The sequence below is a fragment of the Brachyhypopomus gauderio genome, chromosome 7 (genome assembly GCF_052324685.1).
Source record: "Brachyhypopomus gauderio isolate BG-103 chromosome 7, BGAUD_0.2, whole genome shotgun sequence".
In the NCBI taxonomy this organism is placed as follows: domain Eukaryota; kingdom Metazoa; phylum Chordata; class Actinopteri; order Gymnotiformes; family Hypopomidae; genus Brachyhypopomus; species Brachyhypopomus gauderio.
The window spans coordinates 229,088-249,010 of NC_135217.1; the positions used below are offsets into that span (position 1 = coordinate 229,088).

At 47.8% G+C, this 19,923-nt stretch overlaps 42 non-coding genes across 42 annotated transcripts; all 42 read right to left on the minus strand.

Moving 5' to 3' along the window:
• Positions 1-371: 371 nt before the first annotated feature.
• Positions 372-445, minus strand: trnat-agu (transfer RNA threonine (anticodon AGU)). Its single transcript has one exon. It is a non-coding gene; the product is annotated as a tRNA-Thr (tRNA).
• Positions 446-1,563: 1,118 nt separating this feature from the next.
• Positions 1,564-1,637, minus strand: trnat-agu (transfer RNA threonine (anticodon AGU)). Its single transcript has one exon. It is a non-coding gene; the product is annotated as a tRNA-Thr (tRNA).
• Positions 1,638-2,197: 560 nt separating this feature from the next.
• On the minus strand, positions 2,198-2,271 carry trnat-agu (transfer RNA threonine (anticodon AGU)). Its single transcript has one exon. It is a non-coding gene; the product is annotated as a tRNA-Thr (tRNA).
• Positions 2,272-4,503: 2,232 nt separating this feature from the next.
• On the minus strand, positions 4,504-4,577 carry trnat-agu (transfer RNA threonine (anticodon AGU)). Its single transcript has one exon. It is a non-coding gene; the product is annotated as a tRNA-Thr (tRNA).
• A 243-nt stretch (positions 4,578-4,820) lies between these two features.
• Positions 4,821-4,894, minus strand: trnat-agu (transfer RNA threonine (anticodon AGU)). The gene has a single exon. It is a non-coding gene; the product is annotated as a tRNA-Thr (tRNA).
• Positions 4,895-5,284: 390 nt separating this feature from the next.
• Positions 5,285-5,374, minus strand: trnar-ucu (transfer RNA arginine (anticodon UCU)). Its single transcript is given in 2 exon segments — positions 5,285-5,320; positions 5,338-5,374. It is a non-coding gene; the product is annotated as a tRNA-Arg (tRNA).
• A 227-nt stretch (positions 5,375-5,601) lies between these two features.
• trnar-ucu (transfer RNA arginine (anticodon UCU)) lies at positions 5,602-5,691 on the minus strand. Its single transcript is given in 2 exon segments — positions 5,602-5,637; positions 5,655-5,691. It is a non-coding gene; the product is annotated as a tRNA-Arg (tRNA).
• A 227-nt stretch (positions 5,692-5,918) lies between these two features.
• Positions 5,919-6,008, minus strand: trnar-ucu (transfer RNA arginine (anticodon UCU)). Its single transcript is given in 2 exon segments — positions 5,919-5,954; positions 5,972-6,008. It is a non-coding gene; the product is annotated as a tRNA-Arg (tRNA).
• An 80-nt stretch (positions 6,009-6,088) lies between these two features.
• trnat-agu (transfer RNA threonine (anticodon AGU)) lies at positions 6,089-6,162 on the minus strand. Its single transcript has one exon. It is a non-coding gene; the product is annotated as a tRNA-Thr (tRNA).
• Positions 6,163-6,235: 73 nt separating this feature from the next.
• Positions 6,236-6,325, minus strand: trnar-ucu (transfer RNA arginine (anticodon UCU)). Its single transcript is given in 2 exon segments — positions 6,236-6,271; positions 6,289-6,325. It is a non-coding gene; the product is annotated as a tRNA-Arg (tRNA).
• A 227-nt stretch (positions 6,326-6,552) lies between these two features.
• Positions 6,553-6,642, minus strand: trnar-ucu (transfer RNA arginine (anticodon UCU)). Its single transcript is given in 2 exon segments — positions 6,553-6,588; positions 6,606-6,642. It is a non-coding gene; the product is annotated as a tRNA-Arg (tRNA).
• Positions 6,643-6,722: 80 nt separating this feature from the next.
• trnat-agu (transfer RNA threonine (anticodon AGU)) lies at positions 6,723-6,796 on the minus strand. The gene has a single exon. It is a non-coding gene; the product is annotated as a tRNA-Thr (tRNA).
• Positions 6,797-7,280: 484 nt separating this feature from the next.
• On the minus strand, positions 7,281-7,354 carry trnat-agu (transfer RNA threonine (anticodon AGU)). The gene has a single exon. It is a non-coding gene; the product is annotated as a tRNA-Thr (tRNA).
• A 243-nt stretch (positions 7,355-7,597) lies between these two features.
• trnat-agu (transfer RNA threonine (anticodon AGU)) lies at positions 7,598-7,671 on the minus strand. Its single transcript has one exon. It is a non-coding gene; the product is annotated as a tRNA-Thr (tRNA).
• Positions 7,672-7,914: 243 nt separating this feature from the next.
• trnat-agu (transfer RNA threonine (anticodon AGU)) lies at positions 7,915-7,988 on the minus strand. Its single transcript has one exon. It is a non-coding gene; the product is annotated as a tRNA-Thr (tRNA).
• Positions 7,989-8,231: 243 nt separating this feature from the next.
• On the minus strand, positions 8,232-8,305 carry trnat-agu (transfer RNA threonine (anticodon AGU)). The gene has a single exon. It is a non-coding gene; the product is annotated as a tRNA-Thr (tRNA).
• A 560-nt stretch (positions 8,306-8,865) lies between these two features.
• On the minus strand, positions 8,866-8,939 carry trnat-agu (transfer RNA threonine (anticodon AGU)). The gene has a single exon. It is a non-coding gene; the product is annotated as a tRNA-Thr (tRNA).
• A 390-nt stretch (positions 8,940-9,329) lies between these two features.
• trnar-ucu (transfer RNA arginine (anticodon UCU)) lies at positions 9,330-9,419 on the minus strand. The gene is given in 2 exon segments: positions 9,330-9,365; positions 9,383-9,419. It is a non-coding gene; the product is annotated as a tRNA-Arg (tRNA).
• Positions 9,420-9,646: 227 nt separating this feature from the next.
• trnar-ucu (transfer RNA arginine (anticodon UCU)) lies at positions 9,647-9,736 on the minus strand. Its single transcript is given in 2 exon segments — positions 9,647-9,682; positions 9,700-9,736. It is a non-coding gene; the product is annotated as a tRNA-Arg (tRNA).
• Positions 9,737-9,963: 227 nt separating this feature from the next.
• trnar-ucu (transfer RNA arginine (anticodon UCU)) lies at positions 9,964-10,053 on the minus strand. The gene is given in 2 exon segments: positions 9,964-9,999; positions 10,017-10,053. It is a non-coding gene; the product is annotated as a tRNA-Arg (tRNA).
• A 321-nt stretch (positions 10,054-10,374) lies between these two features.
• trnat-agu (transfer RNA threonine (anticodon AGU)) lies at positions 10,375-10,448 on the minus strand. The gene has a single exon. It is a non-coding gene; the product is annotated as a tRNA-Thr (tRNA).
• Positions 10,449-11,008: 560 nt separating this feature from the next.
• Positions 11,009-11,082, minus strand: trnat-agu (transfer RNA threonine (anticodon AGU)). Its single transcript has one exon. It is a non-coding gene; the product is annotated as a tRNA-Thr (tRNA).
• Positions 11,083-11,472: 390 nt separating this feature from the next.
• trnar-ucu (transfer RNA arginine (anticodon UCU)) lies at positions 11,473-11,562 on the minus strand. Its single transcript is given in 2 exon segments — positions 11,473-11,508; positions 11,526-11,562. It is a non-coding gene; the product is annotated as a tRNA-Arg (tRNA).
• An 80-nt stretch (positions 11,563-11,642) lies between these two features.
• trnat-agu (transfer RNA threonine (anticodon AGU)) lies at positions 11,643-11,716 on the minus strand. The gene has a single exon. It is a non-coding gene; the product is annotated as a tRNA-Thr (tRNA).
• Positions 11,717-12,106: 390 nt separating this feature from the next.
• trnar-ucu (transfer RNA arginine (anticodon UCU)) lies at positions 12,107-12,196 on the minus strand. The gene is given in 2 exon segments: positions 12,107-12,142; positions 12,160-12,196. It is a non-coding gene; the product is annotated as a tRNA-Arg (tRNA).
• Positions 12,197-12,276: 80 nt separating this feature from the next.
• On the minus strand, positions 12,277-12,350 carry trnat-agu (transfer RNA threonine (anticodon AGU)). Its single transcript has one exon. It is a non-coding gene; the product is annotated as a tRNA-Thr (tRNA).
• Positions 12,351-12,593: 243 nt separating this feature from the next.
• trnat-agu (transfer RNA threonine (anticodon AGU)) lies at positions 12,594-12,667 on the minus strand. The gene has a single exon. It is a non-coding gene; the product is annotated as a tRNA-Thr (tRNA).
• A 707-nt stretch (positions 12,668-13,374) lies between these two features.
• trnar-ucu (transfer RNA arginine (anticodon UCU)) lies at positions 13,375-13,464 on the minus strand. Its single transcript is given in 2 exon segments — positions 13,375-13,410; positions 13,428-13,464. It is a non-coding gene; the product is annotated as a tRNA-Arg (tRNA).
• Positions 13,465-13,544: 80 nt separating this feature from the next.
• On the minus strand, positions 13,545-13,618 carry trnat-agu (transfer RNA threonine (anticodon AGU)). The gene has a single exon. It is a non-coding gene; the product is annotated as a tRNA-Thr (tRNA).
• Positions 13,619-13,861: 243 nt separating this feature from the next.
• trnat-agu (transfer RNA threonine (anticodon AGU)) lies at positions 13,862-13,935 on the minus strand. The gene has a single exon. It is a non-coding gene; the product is annotated as a tRNA-Thr (tRNA).
• Positions 13,936-14,495: 560 nt separating this feature from the next.
• On the minus strand, positions 14,496-14,569 carry trnat-agu (transfer RNA threonine (anticodon AGU)). Its single transcript has one exon. It is a non-coding gene; the product is annotated as a tRNA-Thr (tRNA).
• Positions 14,570-14,959: 390 nt separating this feature from the next.
• On the minus strand, positions 14,960-15,049 carry trnar-ucu (transfer RNA arginine (anticodon UCU)). Its single transcript is given in 2 exon segments — positions 14,960-14,995; positions 15,013-15,049. It is a non-coding gene; the product is annotated as a tRNA-Arg (tRNA).
• An 80-nt stretch (positions 15,050-15,129) lies between these two features.
• trnat-agu (transfer RNA threonine (anticodon AGU)) lies at positions 15,130-15,203 on the minus strand. Its single transcript has one exon. It is a non-coding gene; the product is annotated as a tRNA-Thr (tRNA).
• Positions 15,204-15,593: 390 nt separating this feature from the next.
• Positions 15,594-15,683, minus strand: trnar-ucu (transfer RNA arginine (anticodon UCU)). The gene is given in 2 exon segments: positions 15,594-15,629; positions 15,647-15,683. It is a non-coding gene; the product is annotated as a tRNA-Arg (tRNA).
• A 1,749-nt stretch (positions 15,684-17,432) lies between these two features.
• On the minus strand, positions 17,433-17,522 carry trnar-ucu (transfer RNA arginine (anticodon UCU)). Its single transcript is given in 2 exon segments — positions 17,433-17,468; positions 17,486-17,522. It is a non-coding gene; the product is annotated as a tRNA-Arg (tRNA).
• Positions 17,523-17,602: 80 nt separating this feature from the next.
• On the minus strand, positions 17,603-17,676 carry trnat-agu (transfer RNA threonine (anticodon AGU)). Its single transcript has one exon. It is a non-coding gene; the product is annotated as a tRNA-Thr (tRNA).
• A 243-nt stretch (positions 17,677-17,919) lies between these two features.
• trnat-agu (transfer RNA threonine (anticodon AGU)) lies at positions 17,920-17,993 on the minus strand. The gene has a single exon. It is a non-coding gene; the product is annotated as a tRNA-Thr (tRNA).
• Positions 17,994-18,160: 167 nt separating this feature from the next.
• Positions 18,161-18,234, minus strand: trnat-agu (transfer RNA threonine (anticodon AGU)). The gene has a single exon. It is a non-coding gene; the product is annotated as a tRNA-Thr (tRNA).
• Positions 18,235-18,477: 243 nt separating this feature from the next.
• Positions 18,478-18,551, minus strand: trnat-agu (transfer RNA threonine (anticodon AGU)). The gene has a single exon. It is a non-coding gene; the product is annotated as a tRNA-Thr (tRNA).
• A 243-nt stretch (positions 18,552-18,794) lies between these two features.
• trnat-agu (transfer RNA threonine (anticodon AGU)) lies at positions 18,795-18,868 on the minus strand. The gene has a single exon. It is a non-coding gene; the product is annotated as a tRNA-Thr (tRNA).
• A 73-nt stretch (positions 18,869-18,941) lies between these two features.
• trnar-ucu (transfer RNA arginine (anticodon UCU)) lies at positions 18,942-19,031 on the minus strand. Its single transcript is given in 2 exon segments — positions 18,942-18,977; positions 18,995-19,031. It is a non-coding gene; the product is annotated as a tRNA-Arg (tRNA).
• Positions 19,032-19,669: 638 nt separating this feature from the next.
• On the minus strand, positions 19,670-19,743 carry trnan-auu (transfer RNA asparagine (anticodon AUU)). The gene has a single exon. It is a non-coding gene; the product is annotated as a tRNA-Asn (tRNA).
• Between the last annotated feature and the right edge of the window lie 180 nt (positions 19,744-19,923).

Consider the following 19,923-nt stretch of genomic DNA (forward strand, 5'->3'; position numbering starts at 1 on the left):
GCTCTTCAGCATGAGGCTGAATGTCATGACCTAACAACTGCTTACATAAAGGAAAGGCACCGCTGGGATTTGAAGCCAGGACTTCCTGTTTACTAGACAGGCGCTATGACCAGCTAAGCCACGGCGCCACGCCATGGCTTTTTACTGTGGATTGGTGTCAATAGTGAGGAGCGATGAATTTTGTTGTTTTCAAAGAAAAAACGACTCTGGTGGTACTCGAACCCACAACCTTTGAATGGCCACACACCTGCGTCTAGAAGTCCAATGCGATATCCATTGCGCCACAGAGCCCAGTATGTGTTAAAGTTTTGACAGTTGCTCTTCAGCATGAGGCTGAATGTCATGACCTAACAACTGCTTACATAATAGAAAGGCACCGCTGGGATTTGAACCCAGGACTTCCTGTTTACTAGACAGGCGCTATGACCAGCTAAGCCACGGCGCCACGCCATGGCTTTTTACTGTGGATTGGTGTCATTAGTGAGGAGCGATGAATTTTGTTGTTTTCAAAGAAAAAACGACTCTGGTGGTACTCGAACCCACAACCTTTGAATGGCCACACACCTGCGTCTAGAAGTCCAACGCGCTATCCATTGCGCCACAGAGCCCAGTATGTGTTAAAGTTTTGACAGTTGCTCTTCAGCATGAGGCTGAATGTCATGACCTAACAACTGCTTACATAATAGAAAGGCACCGCTGGGATTTGAACCCAGGACTTCCTGTTTACTAGACAGGCGCTATGACCCGCTAAGCCACGGCGCCACGCCATGGGACTCGAACCCACAACCTTTGAATGGCCACACACCTGCATCTAGAAGTCCAATGCGCTATCCATTGCGCCACAGAGCCCAGTATGTGTTAAAGTTTTGACAGTTGCTCTTCAGCAGGAGGCTAAATGTCATGACCTAACAACTGCTTACATAAAGGAAAGGCACCGCTGGGATTTGAACCCAGGACTTCCTGTTTACTAGACAGGCGCTACGACCAGCTAAGCCACGGCGCCACGCCATGGCTTTTTACTGTGCATTGGTGTCATTAGTGAGGAGCGATGAATTTTGTTGTTTTCAAAGAAAAAATGACTCGGGTGGGACTCGAACCAACAACCTTTGAATGGCCACACACCTGCGTCTAGAAGTCCAATGCGCTATCCATTGCGCCACAAAGCCCAGTTTGTGTTAAAGTTTTGACAGTTGCTCTTCAGCATGAGGCTGAATGTCATGACCTAACAACTGCTTACATAAAGGAAAGGCACCGCTGGGATTTGAAGCCAGGACTTCCTGTTTACTAGACAGGCGCTATGACCAGCTAAGCCACGGCGCCGCGCCATGGCTTTTTACTGTGCATTGGTGTCAATAGTGAGGAGCGATGAATTTTGTTGTTTTCAAAGAAAAAACGACTCTGGTGGTACTCGAACCCACAACCTTTGAATGGCCACACACCTGCGTCTAGAAGTCCAATGCGCTATCCATTGCGCCACAGAGCCCAGTATGTGTTAAAGTTTTGACAGTTGCTCTTCAGCAGGAGGCTAAATGTCATGACCTAACAACTGCTTACATAAAGGAAAGGCACCGCTGGGATTTGAACCCAGGACTTCCTGTTTACTAGACAGGCGCTATGACCAGCTAAGCCACGGCGCCGCACCATGGCTTTTTACTGTGCATTGGTGTCATTAGTGAGGATCGATGAATTTTGTTGTTTTCAAAGAAAAAACGGCTCTGGTGGTACTCGAACCCACAACCTTTGAATGGCCACACACCTGCGTCTAGAAGTCCAATGCGCTATCCATTGCTCCACAGAGCCCAGTATGTGTTAAAGTTTTGACAGTTGCTCTTCAGCATGAGGCTGAATGTCATGACCTAACAACTGCTTACATAATAGAAAGGCACCGCTGGAATTTGAACCCAGGACTTCCTGTTTACTAGACAGGCGCTATGACCAGCTAAGCCACGGCGCCACGCCATGGCTTTTTACTGTGGATTGGTGTCATTAGTGAGGAGCGATGAATTTTGTTGTTTTCAAAGCAAAAACGACTCTGGTGGGACTCGAACCCACAACCTTTGAATGGCCACACACCTGCGTCTAGAAGTCCAATGCGATATCCATTGCGCCACAGAGCCCAGTATGTGTTAAAGTTTTGACAGTTGCTCTTCAGCATGAGGCTGAATGTCATGACCTAACAACTGCTTACATAATAGAAAGGCACCGCTGGGATTTGAACCCAGGACTTCCTGTTTACTAGACAGGCGCTATGACCAGCTAAGCCACGGCGCCGCGCCATAGGACTCGAACCCACAACCTTTGAATGGCCACACACCTGCGTCTAGAAGTCCAATGCGCTATCCATTGCGCCACAGAGCCCAGTATGTGTTAAAGTTTTGACAGTTGCTCTTCAGCAGGAGGCTAAATGTCATGACCTAACAACTGCTTACATAAAGGAAAGGCACCGCTGGGATTTGAACCTAGGACTTCCTGTTTACTAGACAGGCGCTATGACCAGCTAAGCCACGGCGCCGCGCCATGGCTTTTTACTGTGCATTGGTGTCATTAGTGAGGAGCGATGAATTTTGTTGTTTTCAAAGAAAAAATGACTCGGGTGGGACTCGAACCCACAACCTTTGAATGGCCACACACCTGCGTCTAGAAGTCCAATGCGCTATCCATTGCACCACAAAGCCCAGTTTGTGTTAAAGTTTTGACAGTTGCTCTTCAGCATGAGGCTGAATGTCATGACCTAACAACTGCTTACATAATAGAAAGGCACCGCTGGAATTTGAACCCAGGACTTCCTGTTTACTAGACAGGCGCTATGACCAGCTAAGCCACGGCGCCACGCCATGGCTTTTTACTGTGGATTGGTGTCATTAGTGAGGAGCGATGAATTTTGTTGTTTTCAAAGAAAAAACGACTCTGGTGGTACTCGAACCCACAACCTTTGAATGGCCACACACCTGCGTCTAGAAGTCCAATGCGCTATCCATTGCGCCACAGAGCCCAGTATGTGTTAAAGTTTTGACAGTTGCTCTTCAGCATGAGGCTGAATGTCATGACCTAACAACTCCTTACATAATAGTAAGGCACAGCTGGGATTTGAACCCAGGACTTCCTGTTTACTAGACAGGCGCTATGACCAGCTAAGCCACGGCGCCGCACCATGAGACTCGAACCCACAACCTTTGAATGGCCACACACCTGCGTCTAGAAGTCCAATGCGCTATCCATTGCGCCACAGAGCCCAGTATGTGTTAAAGTTTTGACAGTTGCTCTTCAGCATGAGGCTGAATGTCATGACCTAACAACTGCTTACATAATAGAAAGGCACCGCTGGGATTTGAACCCAGGACTTCCTGTTTACTAGACAGGCGCTATGAGCAGCTAAGCCATGGCGCCGCGCCATGGGACTCGAACCCACAACCTTTGAATGGCCACACACCTGCGTCTAGAAGTCTAATGCGCTATCCATTGCGCCACAGAGCCCAGTATGTGTTAAAGTTTTGACAGTTGCTCTTCAGCAGGAGGCTGAATGTCATGACCTAACAACTGCTTACATAATAGAAAGGCACCGCTGGGATTTGAACCCAGGACTTCCTGTTTACTAGACAGGCGCTATGACCAGCTAAGCCATGGCGCCACGCCATGGCTTTTTACTGTGGATTGGTGTCATTAGTGAGGAGCGATGAATTTTGTTGTTTTCAAAGAAAAAACGACTCTGGGGGGACTCGAACCCACAACCTTTGAATGGCCACACACCTGCGTCTAGAAGTCCAATGTGCTATCCATTGCGCCACAGAGCCCAGTATGTGTTAAAGTTTTGACAGTTGCTCTTCAGCATGAGGCTGAATGTCATGACCTAACAACTGCTTACATAATAGAAAGGCACCGCTGGGATTTGAACCCAGGACTTCCTCTTTACTAGACAGGCGCTATGACCAGCTAAGCCACGGCGCCACGCCATGGCTTTTTACTGTGGATTGGTGTCATTAGTGAGGAGCGATGAATTTTGTTGTTTTCAAAGAAAAAACGACTCTGGGGGGACTCGAACCCACAACCTTTGAATGGCCACACCTGCGTCTAGAAGTCCAATGTGCTATCCATTGCGCCACAGAGCCCAGTATGTGTTAAAATTTTGACAGTTGCTCTTCAGCATGAGGCTGAATGTCATGACCTAACAACTGCTTACATAATAGAAAGGCACCGCTGGGATTTGAACCCAGGACTTCCTGTTTACTAGACAGGCGCTATGACCAGCTAAGCCACGACGCCGCGCCATGGCTTTTCACTGTGCATTGGTGTCATTAGTGAGGAGCGATGAATTTTGTTGTTTTCAAAGAAAAAATGACTCTGGTGGGACTCGAACCCACAACCTTTGAATGGCCACACACCTGCGTCTAGACGTCCAATGCGCTATCCATTGCGCCACAGAGCCCAGTATGTGTTAAAGTTTTGACAGTTGCTCTTCAGCAGGAGGCTAAATGTCATGACCTAAAAACTGCTTACATAAAGGAAAGGCACCGCTGGGATTTGAACCCAGGACTTCCTGTTTACTAGACAGGCGCTATGACCAGCTAAGCCACGGCGCCGCGCCATGGCTTTTTACTGTGCATTGGTGTCATTAGTGAGGAGCGATGAATTTTGTTGTTTTCAAAGAAAAAATGACTCTGGTGGGACTTAAGCCCACAACCTTTGAATGGCCACACACCTGCGTCTAGAAGTCCAATGCGCTATCCATTGCGCCACAGAGCCCAGTATGTGTTAAAGTTTTGACAGTTGCTCTTCAGCAGGAGGCTAAATGTCATGACCTAACAACTGCTTACATAAAGGAAAGGCACCGCTGGGATTTGAACCCAGGACTTCCTGTTTACTAGACAGGCGCTATGACCAGCTAAGCCACGGCGCCGCACCATGGCTTTTTACTGTGCATTGGTGTCATTAGTGAGGAGCGATGAATTTTGTTGTTTTCAAAGAAAAAACGACTCTGGTGGGACTCGAACCCACAACCTTTGAATGGCCACACACCTGCGTCTAGAAGTCCAATGCGCTATCCATTGCTCCACAGAGCCCAGTATGTGTTAAAGTTTTGACAGTTGCTCTTCAGCAGGAGGCTGAATGTCATGACCTAACAACTGCTTACATAATAGAAAGGCACCGCTGGGATTTGAACCCAGGACTTCCTGTTTACTAGACAGGCGCCATGACCAGCTAAGCCACGGCGCCGCGCCATGGCTTTTTACTGTGCATTGGTGTCATTAGTGAGGAGCGATGAATTTTGTTGTTTTCAAAGAAAAAATGACTCTGGTGGGACTCGAACCCACAACCTTTGAATGGCCACACACCTGCGTCTAGAAGTCCAATGCGCTATCCATTGCGCCACAGAGCCCAGCATGTGTTAAAGTTTTGACAGTTGCTCTTCAGCATGAGGCTGAATGTCATGACCTAACAACTGCTTACATAATAGAAAGGCACCGTTGGGATTTGAACCCAGGACTTCCTGTTTACTAGACAGGCGCTATGACCAGCTAAGCCACGGCGCCGCACCATGGCTTTTTACTGTGGATTGGTGTCATTAGTGAGGAGCGATGAATTTTGTTGTTTTCAAAGAAAAAATGACTCTGGTGGGACTCGAACCCACAACCTTTGAATGGCCACACACCTGCGTCTAGAAGTCCAATGCGCTATCCATTGCGCCACAGAGCCCAGTATGTGTTAAAGTTTTGACAGTTGCTCTTCAGCATGAGGCTGAATGTCATGACCTAACAACTGCTTATATAATAGAAAGGCACCGCTGGGATTTGAACCCAGGACTTCCTGTTTACTAGACAGGCACTATGACCAGCTAAGCCACGGCGCCACGCCATGGCTTTTTACTGTGGATTGGTGTCATTAGTGAGGAGCGATGAATTTTGTTGTTTTCAAAGAAAAAACGACTCTGGTGGGACTCGAACCCACAACCTTTGAATGGCCACACACCTGCGTCTAGAAGTCCAATGCGCTATCCATTGCGCCACAGAGCCCAGTATGTGTTAAAGTTTTGACAGTTGCTCTTCAGCAGGAGGCTAAATGTCATGACCTAACAACTGCTTACATAAAGGAAAGGCACCGCTGGGATTTGAACCCAGGACTTCCTGTTTACTAGACAGGCGCTATGACCAGCTAAGCCACGGCGCCACGCCATGGCTTTTTACTGTGCATTGGTGTCATTAGTGAGGAGCGATGAATTTTGTTGTTTTCAAAGCAAAAACGACTCTGGTGGGACTCGAACCCACAACCTTTGAATGGCCACACACCTGCGTCTAGAAGTCCAATGCGCTATCCATTGCGCCACAGAGCCCAGTATGTGTTAAAGTTTTGACAGTTGCTCTTCAGCATGAGGCTGAATGTCATGACCTAACAACTGCTTACATAATAGAAAGGCACCGCTGGGATTTGAACCCAGGACTTCCTGTTCACTAGACAGGCGCTATGACCAGCTAAGCCACGGCGCCACGCCATGGCTTTTTACTGTGGATTGGTGTCATTAGTGAGGAGCGATAAATTTTGTTGTTTTCAAAGAAAAAACGACTCTGGTGGGACTCGAACCCACAACCTTTGAATGGCCACACACCTGCGTCTAGAAGTCCAATGCGCTATCCATTGCGCCACAGAGCCCAGTATGTGTTAAAGTTTTGACAGTTGCTCTTCAGCAGGAGGCTAAATGTCATGACCTAACAACTGCTTACATAATAGAAAGGCACCGCTGGGATTTGAACCCAGGACTTCCTGTTTACTAGACAGGCGCTATGACCAGCTAAGCCACGGCGCCGCGCCATGGGACTCGAACCCACAACCTTTGAATGGCCACACACCTGCGTCTAGAAGTCCAATGCGCTATCCATTGCGCCACAGAGCCCAGTATGTGTTAAAGTTTTGACAGTTGCTCTTCAGCAGGAGGCTAAATGTCATGACCTAACAACTGCTTACATAATAGAAAGGAACCCCTGGGATTTGAACCCAGCACTTCCTGTTTACTAGACAGGCGCTATGACCAGCTAAGCCACGGCGCCACGCCATGGCTTTTTACTGTGGATTGGTGTCATTAGTGAGGAGCGATGAATTTTGTTGTTTTCAAAGAAAAAATGACTCTGGTGGGACTCGAACCCACAAGCTTTGAATGGCCACACACCTGCGTCTAGAAGTCCAATGCGCTATCCATTGCGCCACAGAGCCCAGTATGTGTTAAAGTTTTGACAGTTGCTCTTCAGCATGAGGCTGAATGTCATGACCTAACAACTGCTTACATAATAGAAAGGCACCGCTGGGATTTGAACCCAGGACTTCCTGTTTACTAGACAGGCGCTATGACCAGCTAAGCCACGGCGCCACGCCATGGCTTTTTACTGTGGATTGGTGTCATTAGTGAGGAGCGATGAATTTTGTTGTTTTCAAAGAAAGAACGACTCTGGTGGTACTCGATCCCACAACCTTTGAATGGCCACACACCTGCGTCTAGAAGTCCAATGCGCTATCCATTGCGCCACAGAGCCCAGTATGTGTTAAAGTTTTGACAGTTGCTCTTCAGCATGAGGCTGAATGTCATGACCTAACAACTGCTTACATAATAGAAAGGCACCGCTGGGATTTGAACCCAGGACTTCCTGTTTACTAGACAGGCGCTATGACCAGCTAAGCCACGGCGCCATGCCATGGCTTTTTACTGTGGATTGGTGTCATTAGTGAGGAGCGATGAATTTTGTTGTTTTCAAAGAAAAAACGACTCTGGGCGGACTCGAACACACAACCTTTGAATGGCCACACACCTGCGTCTAGAAGTCCAATGCGCTATCCATTGCGCCACAGAGCCCAGGATGTGTTAAAGTTTTGACAGTTGCTCTTCAGCATGAGGCTGAATGTCATGACCTAACAACTGCTTACATAATAGAAAGGCACCGCTGGGATTTGAACCCAGGACTTCCTGTTTACTAGACAGGCGCTATGACCAGCTAAGCCACGGCGCCACGCCATGGCTTTTTACTGTGGATTGGTGTCATTAGTGAGGAGCGATGAATTTTGTTGTTTTCAAAGAAAAAACGACTCTGGTGGGACTCGAACCCACAACCGTTGAATGGCCACACACCTGCGTCTAGAAGTCCAATGCGCTATCCATTGCACCACAGAGCCCAGTATGTGTTAAAGTTTTGACAGTTGCTCTTCAGCAGGAGGCTAAATGTCATGACCTAACAACTGCTTACACAATAGAAAGGCACCGCTGGGATTTGAACCCAGGACTTCCTGTTTACTAGACAGGCGCTATGACCAGCTAAGCCACGGCGCCGCGCCATGGCTTTTTACTGTGCATTGGTGTCATTAGTGAGGAGCGATGAATTTTGTTGTTTTCAAAGAAAAAATGACTCGGGTGGGACTCGAACCCACAACCTTTGAATGGCCACACACCTGCGTCTAGAAGTCCAATGCGCTATCCATTGCGCCACAAAGCCCAGTTTGTGTTAAAGTTTTGACAGTTGCTCTTCAGCATGAGGCTGAATGTCATGACCTAACAACTGCTTACATAATAGAAAGGAACCGCTGGGATTTGAACCCAGCACTTCCTGTTTACTAGACAGGCGCTATGACCAGCTAAGCCACTGCGCCACGCCATGGCTTTTTACTGTGGATTGGTGTCATTAGTGAGGAGCGATGAATTTTGTTGTTTTCAAAGAAAAAACGACTCTGGTGGGACTCGAACCCACAAGCTTTGAATGGCCACACACCTGCGTCTAGAAGTCCAATGCGCTATCCATTGCGCCACAGAGCCCAGTATGTGTTAAAGTTTTGACAGTTGCTCTTCAGCATGAGGCTGAATGTCATGACCTAACAACTGCTTACATAATAGAAAGGCACCGCTGGGATTTGAACCCAGGACTTCCTGTTTACTAGACAGGCGCTATGACCAGCTAAGCCACGGCGCCACGCCATGGCTTTTTACTGTGGATTGGTGTCATTAGTGAGGAGCGATGAATTTTGTTGTTTTCAAAGAAAGAACGACTCTGGTGGTACTCGAACCCACAACCTTTGAATGGCCACACACCTGCGTCTAGAAGTCCAATGCGCTATCCATTGCGCCACAGAGCCCAGTATGTGTTAAAGTTTTGACAGTTGCTCTTCAGCATGAGGCTGAATGTCATGACCTAACAACTGCTTACATAATGGAAAGGCACCGCTGGGATTTGAACCCAGGACTTCCTGTTTACTAGACAGGCGCTATGACCAGCTAAGACACGGCGCCACGCCATGGCTTTTTACTGTGGATTGGTGTCATTAGTGAGGAGCGATGAATTTTGTTGTTTTCAAGGAAAAAATGACTCTGGTGGGACTCGAACCCACAACCTTTGAATAGCCACACACCTGCGTCTAGAAGTCCAATGCGCTATCCATTGCGCCACAGAGCCCAGTATGTGTTAAAGTTTTGACAGTTGCTCTTCAGCATGAGGCTGAATGTCATGACCTAACAACTGCTTACATAATGGAAAGGCACCGCTGGGATTTGAAGCCAGGACTTCCTGTTTACTAGACAGGCGCTATGACCAGCTAAGACACGGCGCCACGCCATGGCTTTTTACTGTGGATTGGTGTCATTAGTGAGGAGCGATGAATTTTGTTGTTTTCAAGGAAAAAATGACTCTGGTGGGACTCGAACCCACAACCTTTGAATAGCCACACACCTGCGTCTAGAAGTCCAATGCGCTATCCATTGCGCCACAGAGCCCAGTATGTGTTAAAGTTTTGACAGTTGCTCTTCAGCAGGAGGCTGAATGTCATGACCTAACAACTGCTTACATAATAGAAAGGAACCGCTGGGATTTGAACTCAGCACTTCCTGTTTACTAGACAGGCGCTATGACCAGCTAAGCCACGGCGCCACGCCATGGCTTTTTACTGTGGATTGGTGTCATTAGTGAGGAGCGATGAATTTTGTTGTTTTCAAAGAAAAAACGACTCTGGTGGGACTCGAACCCACAACCTTTGAATGGCCACACACCTGCGTCTAGAAGTCCAATGCGCTATCCATTGCGCCACAGAGCCCAGTATGTGTTAAAGTTTTGACAGTTGCTCTTCAGCATGAGGCTGAATGTCATGACCTAACAACTGCTTACATAATAGAAAGGCACCGCTGGGATTTGAACCCAGGACTTCCTGTTTACTAGACAGGCGCTATGACCAGCTAAGCCATGGCGCCGCGCCATGGGACTCGAACCCACAACCTTTGAATGGCCACACACCTGCGTCTAGAAGTCTAATGCGCTATCCATTGCGCCACAGAGCCCAGTATGTGTTAAAGTTTTGACAGTTGCTCTTCAGCAGGAGGCTGAATGTCATGACCTAACAACTGCTTACATAAAGGAAAGGCACCGCTGGGATTTGAACCCAGGACTTCCTGTTTACTAGACAGGCGCTATGACCAGCTAAGCCACGGCGCCGCGCCATGGCTTTTTACTGTGCATTGGTGTCATTAGTGAGGAGCGATGAATTTTGTTGTTTTCAAAGAAAAAATGACTCGGGTGGGACTCGAACCCACAACCTTTGAATGGCCACACACCTGCGTCTAGAAGTCCAATGCGCTATCCATTGCGCCACAAAGCCCAGTTTGTGTTAAAGTTTTGACAGTTGCTCTTCAGCATGAGGCTGAATGTCATGACCTAACAACTGCTTACATAATAGAAAGGAACCGCTGGGATTTGAACCCAGCACTTCCTGTTTACTAGACAGGCGCTATGACCAGCTAAGCCACGGCGCCACGCCATGGCTTTTTACTGTGGATTGGTGTCATTAGTGAGGAGCGATGAATTTTGTTGTTTTCAAAGAAAAAACGACTCTGGTGGGACTCAAACCCACAAGCTTTGAATGGCCACACACCTGCGTCTAGAAGTCCAATGCGCTATCCATTGCGCCACAGAGCCCAGTATGTGTTAAAGTTTTGACAGTTGCTCTTCAGCATGAGGCTGAATGTCATGACCTAACAACTGCTTACATAATAGAAAGGCACCGCTGGGATTTGAACCCAGGACTTCCTGTTTACTAGACAGGCGCTATGACCAGCTAAGCCACGGCGCCACGCCATGGCTTTTTACTGTGGATTGATGTCATTAGTGAGGAGCGATGAATTTTGTTGTTTTCAAAGAAAGAACGACTCTGGTGGTACTCGAACCCACAACCTTTGAATGGCCACACACCTGCGTCTAGAAGTCCAATGCGCTATCCATTGCGCCACAGAGCCCAGTATGTGTTAAAGTTTTGACAGTTGCTCTTCAGCATGAGGCTGAATGTCATGACCTAACAACTGCTTACATAATGGAAAGGCACCGCTGGGATTTGAACCCAGGACTTCCTGTTTACTAGACAGGCGCTATGACCAGCTAAGACACGGCGCCACGCCATGGCTTTTTACTGTGGATTGGTGTCATTAGTGAGGAGCGATGAATTTTGTTGTTTTCAAGGAAAAAATGACTCTGGTGGGACTCGAACCCACAACCTTTGAATAGCCACACACCTGCGTCTAGAAGTCCAATGCGCTATCCATTGCGCCACAGAGCCCAGTATGTGTTAAAGTTTTGACAGTTGCTCTTCAGCAGGAGGCTAAATGTCATGACCTAACAACTGCTTACATAATAGAAAGGCACCGCTGGGATTTGAACCCAGGACTTCCTGTTTACTAGACAGGCGCTATGACCAGCTAAGCCACGGCGCCATGCCATGGCTTTTTACTGTGGATTGGTGTCATTAGTGAGGAGCGATGAATTTTGTTGTTTTCAAAGAAAAAACGACTCTGGGCGGACTCGAACCCACAACCTTTGAATGGCCACACACCTGCGTCTAGAAGTCCAATGCGCTATCCATTGCGCCACAGAGCCCAGTATGTGCTAAAGTTTTGACAGTTGCTCTTCAGCATGAGGCTGAATGTCATGACCTAACAACTGCTTACATAATAGAAAGGCACCGCTGGAATTTGAACCCAGGACTTCCTGTTTACTAGACAGGCGCTATGACCAGCTAAGCCACGGCGCCACGCCATGGCTTTTTACTGTGGATTGGTGTCATTAGTGAGGAGCGATGAATTTTGTTGTTTTCAAAGCAAAAACGACTCTGGTGGGACTCGAACCCACAACCTTTGAATGGCCACACACCTGCTTCTAGAAGTCCAATGCGCTATCCATTGCGCCACAGAGCCCAGGATGTGTTAAAGTTTTGACAGTTGCTCTTCAGCATGAGGCTGAATGTCATGACCTAACAACTGCTTACATAATAGAAAGGCACCGCTGGGATTTGAACCCAGGACTTCCTGTTTACTAGACAGGCGCTATGACCAGCTAAGCCACGGCGCCACGCCATGGCTTTTTACTGTGGATTGGTGTCATTAGTGAGGAGCGATGAATTTTGTTGTTTTCAAAGAAAAAACGACTCTGGTGGGACTCGAACCCACAACCGTTGAATGGCCACACACCTGCGTCTAGAAGTCCAATGCGCTATCCATTGCACCACAGAGCCCAGTATGTGTTAAAGTTTTGACAGTTGCTCTTCAGCAGGAGGCTAAATGTCATGACCTAACAACTGCTTACATAATAGAAAGGCACCGCTGGGATTTGAACCCAGGACTTCCTGTTTACTAGACAGGCGCTATGACCAGCTAAGCCACGGCGCCGCGCCATGGCTTTTTACTGTGCATTGGTGTCATTAGTGAGGAGCGATGAATTTTGTTGTTTTCAAAGAAAAAATGACTCGGGTGGGACTCGAACCCACAACCTTTGAATGGCCACACACCTGCGTCTAGAAGTCCAATGCGCTATCCATTGCGCCACAAAGCCCAGTTTGTGTTAAAGTTTTGACAGTTGCTCTTCAGCATGAGGCTGAATGTCATGACCTAACAACTGCTTACATAATAGAAAGGAACCGCTGGGATTTGAACCCAGCACTTCCTGTTTACTAGACAGGCGCTATGACCAGCTAAGCCACGGCGCCACGCCATGGCTTTTTACTGTGGATTGGTGTCATTAGTGAGGAGCGATGAATTTTGTTGTTTTCAAAGAAAAAACGACTCTGGTGGGACTCAAACCCACAAGCTTTGAATGGCCACACACCTGCGTCTAGAAGTCCAATGCGCTATCCATTGCGCCACAGAGCCCAGTATGTGCTAAAGTTTTGACAGTTGCTCTTCAGCATGAGGCTGAATGTCATGACCTAACAACTGCTTACATAATAGAAAGGCACCGCTGGAATTTGAACCCAGGACTTCCTGTTTACTAGACAGGCGCTATGACCAGCTAAGCCACGGCGCCACGCCATGGCTTTTTACTGTGGATTGGTGTCATTAGTGAGGAGCGATGAATTTTGTTGTTTTCAAAGCAAAAACGACTCTGGTGGGACTCGAACCCACAACCTTTGAATGGCCACACACCTGCTTCTAGAAGTCCAATGCGCTATCCATTGCGCCACAGAGCCCAGGATGTGTTAAAGTTTTGACAGTTGCTCTTCAGCATGAGGCTGAATGTCATGACCTAACAACTGCTTACATAATAGAAAGGCACCGCTGGGATTTGAACCCAGGACTTCCTGTTTACTAGACAGGCGCTATGACCAGCTAAGCCACGGCGCCACGCCATGGCTTTTTACTGTGGATTGGTGTCATTAGTGAGGAGCGATGAATTTTGTTGTTTTCAAAGAAAAAACGACTCTGGTGGGACTCGAACCCACAACCGTTGAATGGCCACACACCTGCGTCTAGAAGTCCAATGCGCTATCCATTGCACCACAGAGCCCAGTATGTGTTAAAGTTTTGACAGTTGCTCTTCAGCAGGAGGCTAAATGTCATGACCTAACAACTGCTTACATAATAGAAAGGCACCGCTGGGATTTGAACCCAGGACTTCCTGTTTACTAGACAGGCGCTATGACCAGCTAAGCCACGGCGCCGCGCCATGGCTTTTTACTGTGCATTGGTGTCATTAGTGAGGAGCGATGAATTTTGTTGTTTTCAAAGAAAAAATGACTCGGGTGGGACTCGAACCCACAACCTTTGAATGGCCACACACCTGCGTGTAGAAGTCCAATGCGCTATCCATTGCGCCACAAAGCCCAGTTTGTGTTAAAGTTTTGACAGTTGCTCTTCAGCATGAGGCTGAATGTCATGACCTAACAACTGCTTACATAATAGAAAGGAACCGCTGGGATTTGAACCCAGCACTTCCTGTTTACTAGACAGGCGCTATGACCAGCTAAGCCACGGCGCCACGCCATGGCTTTTTACTGTGGATTGGTGTCATTAGTGAGGAGCGATGAATTTTGTTGTTTTCAAAGAAAAAACGACTCTGGTGGGACTCAAACCCACAAGCTTTGAATGGCCACACACCTGCGTCTAGAAGTCCAATGCGCTATCCATTGCGCCACAGAGCCCAGTATGTGTTAAAGTTTTGACAGTTGCTCTTCAGCATGAGGCTGAATGTCATGACCTAACAACTGCTTACATAATAGAAAGGCACCGCTGGGATTTGAACCCAGGACTTCCTGTTTACTAGACAGGCGCTATGACCAGCTAAGCCACGGCGCCACGCCATGGCTTTTTACTGTGGATTGGTGTCATTAGTGAGGAGCGATGAATTTTGTTGTTTTCAAAGAAAGAACGACTCTGGTGGTACTCGAACCCACAACCTTTGAATGGCCACACACCTGCGTCTAGAAGTCCAATGCGCTATCCATTGCGCCACAGAGCCCAGTATGTGTTAAAGTTTTGACAGTTGCTCTTCAGCATGAGGCTGAATGTCATGACCTAACAACTGCTTACATAATGGAAAGGCACCGCTGGGATTTGAACCCAGGACTTCCTGTTTACTAGAGAGGCGCTATGACCAGCTAAGACACGGCGCCACGCCATGGCTTTTTACTGTGGATTGGTGTCATTAGTGAGGAGCGATGAATTTTGTTGTTTTCAAGGAAAAAATGACTCTGGTGGGACTCGAACCCACAACCTTTGAATAGCCACACACCTGCGTCTAGAAGTCCAATGCGCTATCCATTGCGCCACAGAGCCCAGTATGTGTTAAAGTTTTGACAGTTGCTCTTCAGCAGGAGGCTAAATGTCATGACCTAACAACTGCTTACATAAAGGAAAGGCACCGCTGGGATTTGAACCCAGGACTTCCTGTTTACTAGACAGGCGCTATGACCAGCTAAGCCACGGCGCCGCGCCATGGCTTTTTACTGTGCATTGGTGTCATTAGTGAGGAGCGATGAATTTTGTTGTTTTCAAAGAAAAAATGACTCGGGTGGGACTCGAACCCACAACCTTTGAATGGCCACACACCTGCGTCTAGAAGTCCAATGCGCTATCCATTGCGCCACAAAGCCCAGTTTGTGTTAAAGTTTTGACAGTTGCTCTTCAGCATGAGGCTGAATGTCATGACCTAACAACTGCTTACATAATAGAAAGGAACCGCTGGGATTTGAACTCAGCACTTCCTGTTTACTAGACAGGCGCTATGACCAGCTAAGCCACGGCGCCACGCCATGGCTTTTTACTGTGGATTGGTGTCATTAGTGAGGAGCGATGAATTTTGTTGTTTTCAAAGAAAAAACGACTCTGGTGGGACTCGAACCCACAACCTTTGAATGGCCACACACCTGCGTCTAGAAGTCCAATGCGCTATCCATTGCGCCACAGAGCCCAGTATGTGTTAAAGTTTTGACAGTTGCTCTTCAGCATGAGGCTGAATGTCATGACCTAACAACTGCTTACATAATAGAAAGGCACCGCTGGGATTTGAACCCAGGACTTCCTGTTTACTAGACAGGCACTATGACCAGCTAAGCCACGGCGCCATGCCATGGCTTTTTACTGTGGATTGGTGTCATTAGTGAGGAGCGATGAATTTTGTTGTTTTCAAAGAAAAAACAACTCTGGGGGGACTCGAACCCACAACCTTTGAATGGCCACACACCTGCGTCTAGAAGTCCAATGCGCTATCCATTGCGCCACAGAGCCCAGTATGTGTTAAAGTTTTGACAGTTGCTCTTCAGCATGAGGCTGAATGTCATGACCTAACAACTGCTTACATAATAGAAAGGCACCGCTGGGATTTGAACCCAGGACTTCCTGTTTACTAGACAGGCGCTATGACCAGCTAAGCCATGGCGCCGCGCCATGGGACTCGAACCCACAACCTTTGAATGGCCACACACCTGCGTCTAGAAGTCTAATGCGCTATCCATTGCGCCACAGAGCCCAGTATGTGTTAAAGTTTTGACAGTTGCTCTTCAGCAGGAGGCTGAATGTCATGACCTAACAACTGCTTACATAAAGGAAAGGAAGCGCTGGGATTTGAACCCAGCACTTCCTGTTTACTAGACAGGCGCTATGACCAGCTAAGCCACGGCGCCGCGCCATGGCTTTTTACTGTGCATTGGTGTCATTAGTGAGGAGCGATGAATTTTGTTGTTTTCAAAGAAAAAATGACTCAGGTGGGACTCGAACCCACAACCTTTGAATGGCCACACACCTGCGTCTAGAAGTCCAATGCACTATCCATTGCGCTACAAAGCCCAGTTTGTGTTAAAGTTTTGACAGTTGCTCTTCAGCATGAGGCTGAATGTCATGACCTAACAACTGCTTACATAATAGAAAGGAACCGCTGGGATTTGAACCCAGCACTTCCTGTTTACTAGACAGGCGCTATGACCAGCTAAGCCACGGCGCCGCGCCATGGCTTTTTACTGTGGATTGGTGTCATTAGTGAGGAGCGATGAATTTTGTTGTTTTCAAAGAAAAAACGACTCTGGTGGGACTCGAACCCACAACCTTTGAATGGCCACACACCTGCGTCTAGAAGTCCAATGCGCTATCTATTGCGCCACAGAGCCCAGTATGTGTTAAAGTTTTGACAGTTGCTCTTCAGCATGAGGCTGAATGTCATGACCTAACAACTGCTTACATAATAGAAAGGCACCGCTGGGATTTGAACCCAGGACTTCCTGTTTACTAGACAGGCACTATGACCAGCTAAGCCACGGCGCCATGCCATGGCTTTTTACTGTGGATTGGTGTCATTAGTGAGGAGCGATGAATTTTGTTGTTTTCAAAGAAAAAACGACTCTGGGGGGACTCGAACCCACAACCTTTGAATGGCCACACACCTGCGTCTAGAAGTCCAATGCGCTATCCATTGCGCCACAGAGCCCAGTATGTGTTAAAGTTTTGACAGTTGCTCTTCAGCATGAGGCTGAATGTCATGACCTAACAACTGCTTACATAATAGAAAGGCACCGCTGGGATTTGAACCCAGGACTTCCTGTTTACTAGACAGGCGCTATGACCAGGCGCTATGACCAGCTAAGCCACGGCGCCACGCCATGGCTTTTTACTGTGCATTGGTGTCATTAGTGAGGAGCGATGAATTTTGTTGTTTTCAAGGAAAAAATGACTCTGGTGGGACTCGAACCCACAACCTTTGAATGGCCACACACCTGCGTCTAGAAGTCCAATGCGCTATCCATTGCGCCACAGAGCCCAGTATGTGTTAAAGTTTTGACAGTTGCTCTTCAGCATGAGGCTGAATGTCATGACCTAACAACTGCTTACATAATAGAAAGGCACCGCTGGGATTTGAACCCAGGACTTCCTGTTTACTAGACAGGCGCTATGACCAGCTAAGCCACGGCGCCACGCCATGGCTTTTTACTGTGGATTGGTGTCATTAGTGAGGAGCGATGAATTTTGTTGTTTTCAAAGAAAAAATGACTCTGGTGGGACTCGAACCCACAACCTTTGAATGGCCACACACCTGCGTCTAGAAGTCTAATGCGCTATCCATTGCGCCACAGAGCCCAGTATGTGTTAAAGTTTTGACAGTTGCTCTTCAGCAGGAGGCTAAATGTCATGACCTAACAACTGCTTACATAATAGAAAGGCACCGCTGGGATTTGAACCCAGGACTTCCTGTTTACTAGACAGGCGCTATGACCAGCTAAGCCACGGCGCCGCGCCATGGGACTCGAACCCACAACCTTTGAATGGCCACACACCTGCGTCTAGAAGTCTAATGCACTATCCATTGCGCCACAGAGCCCAGTATGTGTTAAAGTTTTGACAGTTGCTCTTCAGCATGAGGCTGAATGTCATGACCTAACAACTGCTTACATAATAGAAAGGCACCGCTGGGATTTGAACCCAGGACTTCCTGTTTACTAGACAGGCGCTATGACCAGCTAAGCCACGGCGCCACGCCATGGCTTTTTACTGTGGATTGGTGTCATTAGTGAGGAGCGATGAATTTTGTTGTTTTCAAAGAAAGAACGACTCTGGTGGTACTCGAACCCACAACCTTTGAATGGCCACACACCTGCGTCTAGAAGTCCAATGCGCTATCCATTGCGCCACAGAGCCCAGTATGTGTTAAAGTTTTGACAGTTGCTCTTCAGCATGAGGCTGAATGTCATGACCTAACAACTGCTTACATAATGGAAAGGCACCGCTGGGATTTGAACCCAGGACTTCCTGTTTACTAGACAGGCGCTATGACCAGCTAAGCCACGGCGCCACGCCATGGCTTTTTACTGTGGATTGGTGTCATTAGTGAGGAGCGATGAATTTTGTTGTTTTCAAAGAAAGAACGACTCTGGTGGTACTCGAACCCACAACCTTTGAATGGCCACACACCTGCGTCTAGAAGTCCAATGCGCTATCCATTGCGCCACAGAGCCCAGTACGTGTTAAAGTTTTGACAGTTGCTCTTCAGCAGGAGGCTAAATGTCATGACCTAACAACTGCTTACATAAAGGAAAGGCACCGCTGGGATTTGAACCCAGGACTTCCTGTTTACTAGACAGGCGCTATGACCAGCTAAGCCACGGCGCCGCGCCATGGCTTTTTACTGTGGATTGGTGTCATTAGTGAGGAGCGATGAATTTTGTTGTTTTCAAGGAAAAAATGACTCTGGTGGGACTCGAACCCACAACCTTTGAATGGCCACACACCTGCGTCTAGAAGTCCAATGCGCTATCCATTGCGCTACAGAGCCCAGTATGTGTTAAAGTTTTGACAGTTGCTCTTCAGCATGAGGCTGAATGTCATGACCTAACAACTGCTTACATAATAGAAAGGCACCGCTGGGATTTGAACCCAGGACTTCCTGTTTACTAGGCAGGCGCTATGACCAGCTAAGCCATGGCGCCGCGCCATGGGACTCGAACCCACAACCTTTGAATGGCCACACACCTGCGTCTAGAAGTCCAATGCGCTATCCATTGCGCCACAGAGCCCAGTATGTGTTAAAGTTTTGACAGTTGCTCTTCAGCATGAGGCTGAATGTCATGACCTAACAACTGCTTACATAATAGAAAGGCACCGCTGGGATTTGAACTCAGGACTTCCTGTTTACTAGACAGGCACTATGACCAGCTAAGCCACGGCGCCATGCCATGGCTTTTTACTGTGGATTGGTGTCATTAGTGAGGAGCGATGAATTTTGTTGTTTTCAAAGAAAAAACGACTCTGGGGGGACTCGAACCCACAACCTTTGAATGGCCACACACCTGCGTCTAGAAGTCCAATGCGCTATCCATTGCGCCACAGAGCCCAGTATGTGTTAAAGTTTTGACAGTTGCTCTTCAGCATGAGGCTGAATGTCATGACCTAACAACTGCTTACATAATAGAAAGGCACCGTTGGGATTTGAACCCAGGACTTCCTGTTTAATAGACAGGCGCTATGACCAGCTAAGCCCCGGCGCCACGCCATGGCTTTTTACTGTGGATTGGTGTCATTAGTGAGGAGCGATGAATTTTGTTGTTTTCAAAGAAAGAACGACTCTGGTGGTACTCGAACCCACAACCTTTGAATGGCCACACACCTGCGTCTAGAAGTCCAATGCGCTATCCATTGCGCCACAGAGCCCAGTATGTGTTAAAGTT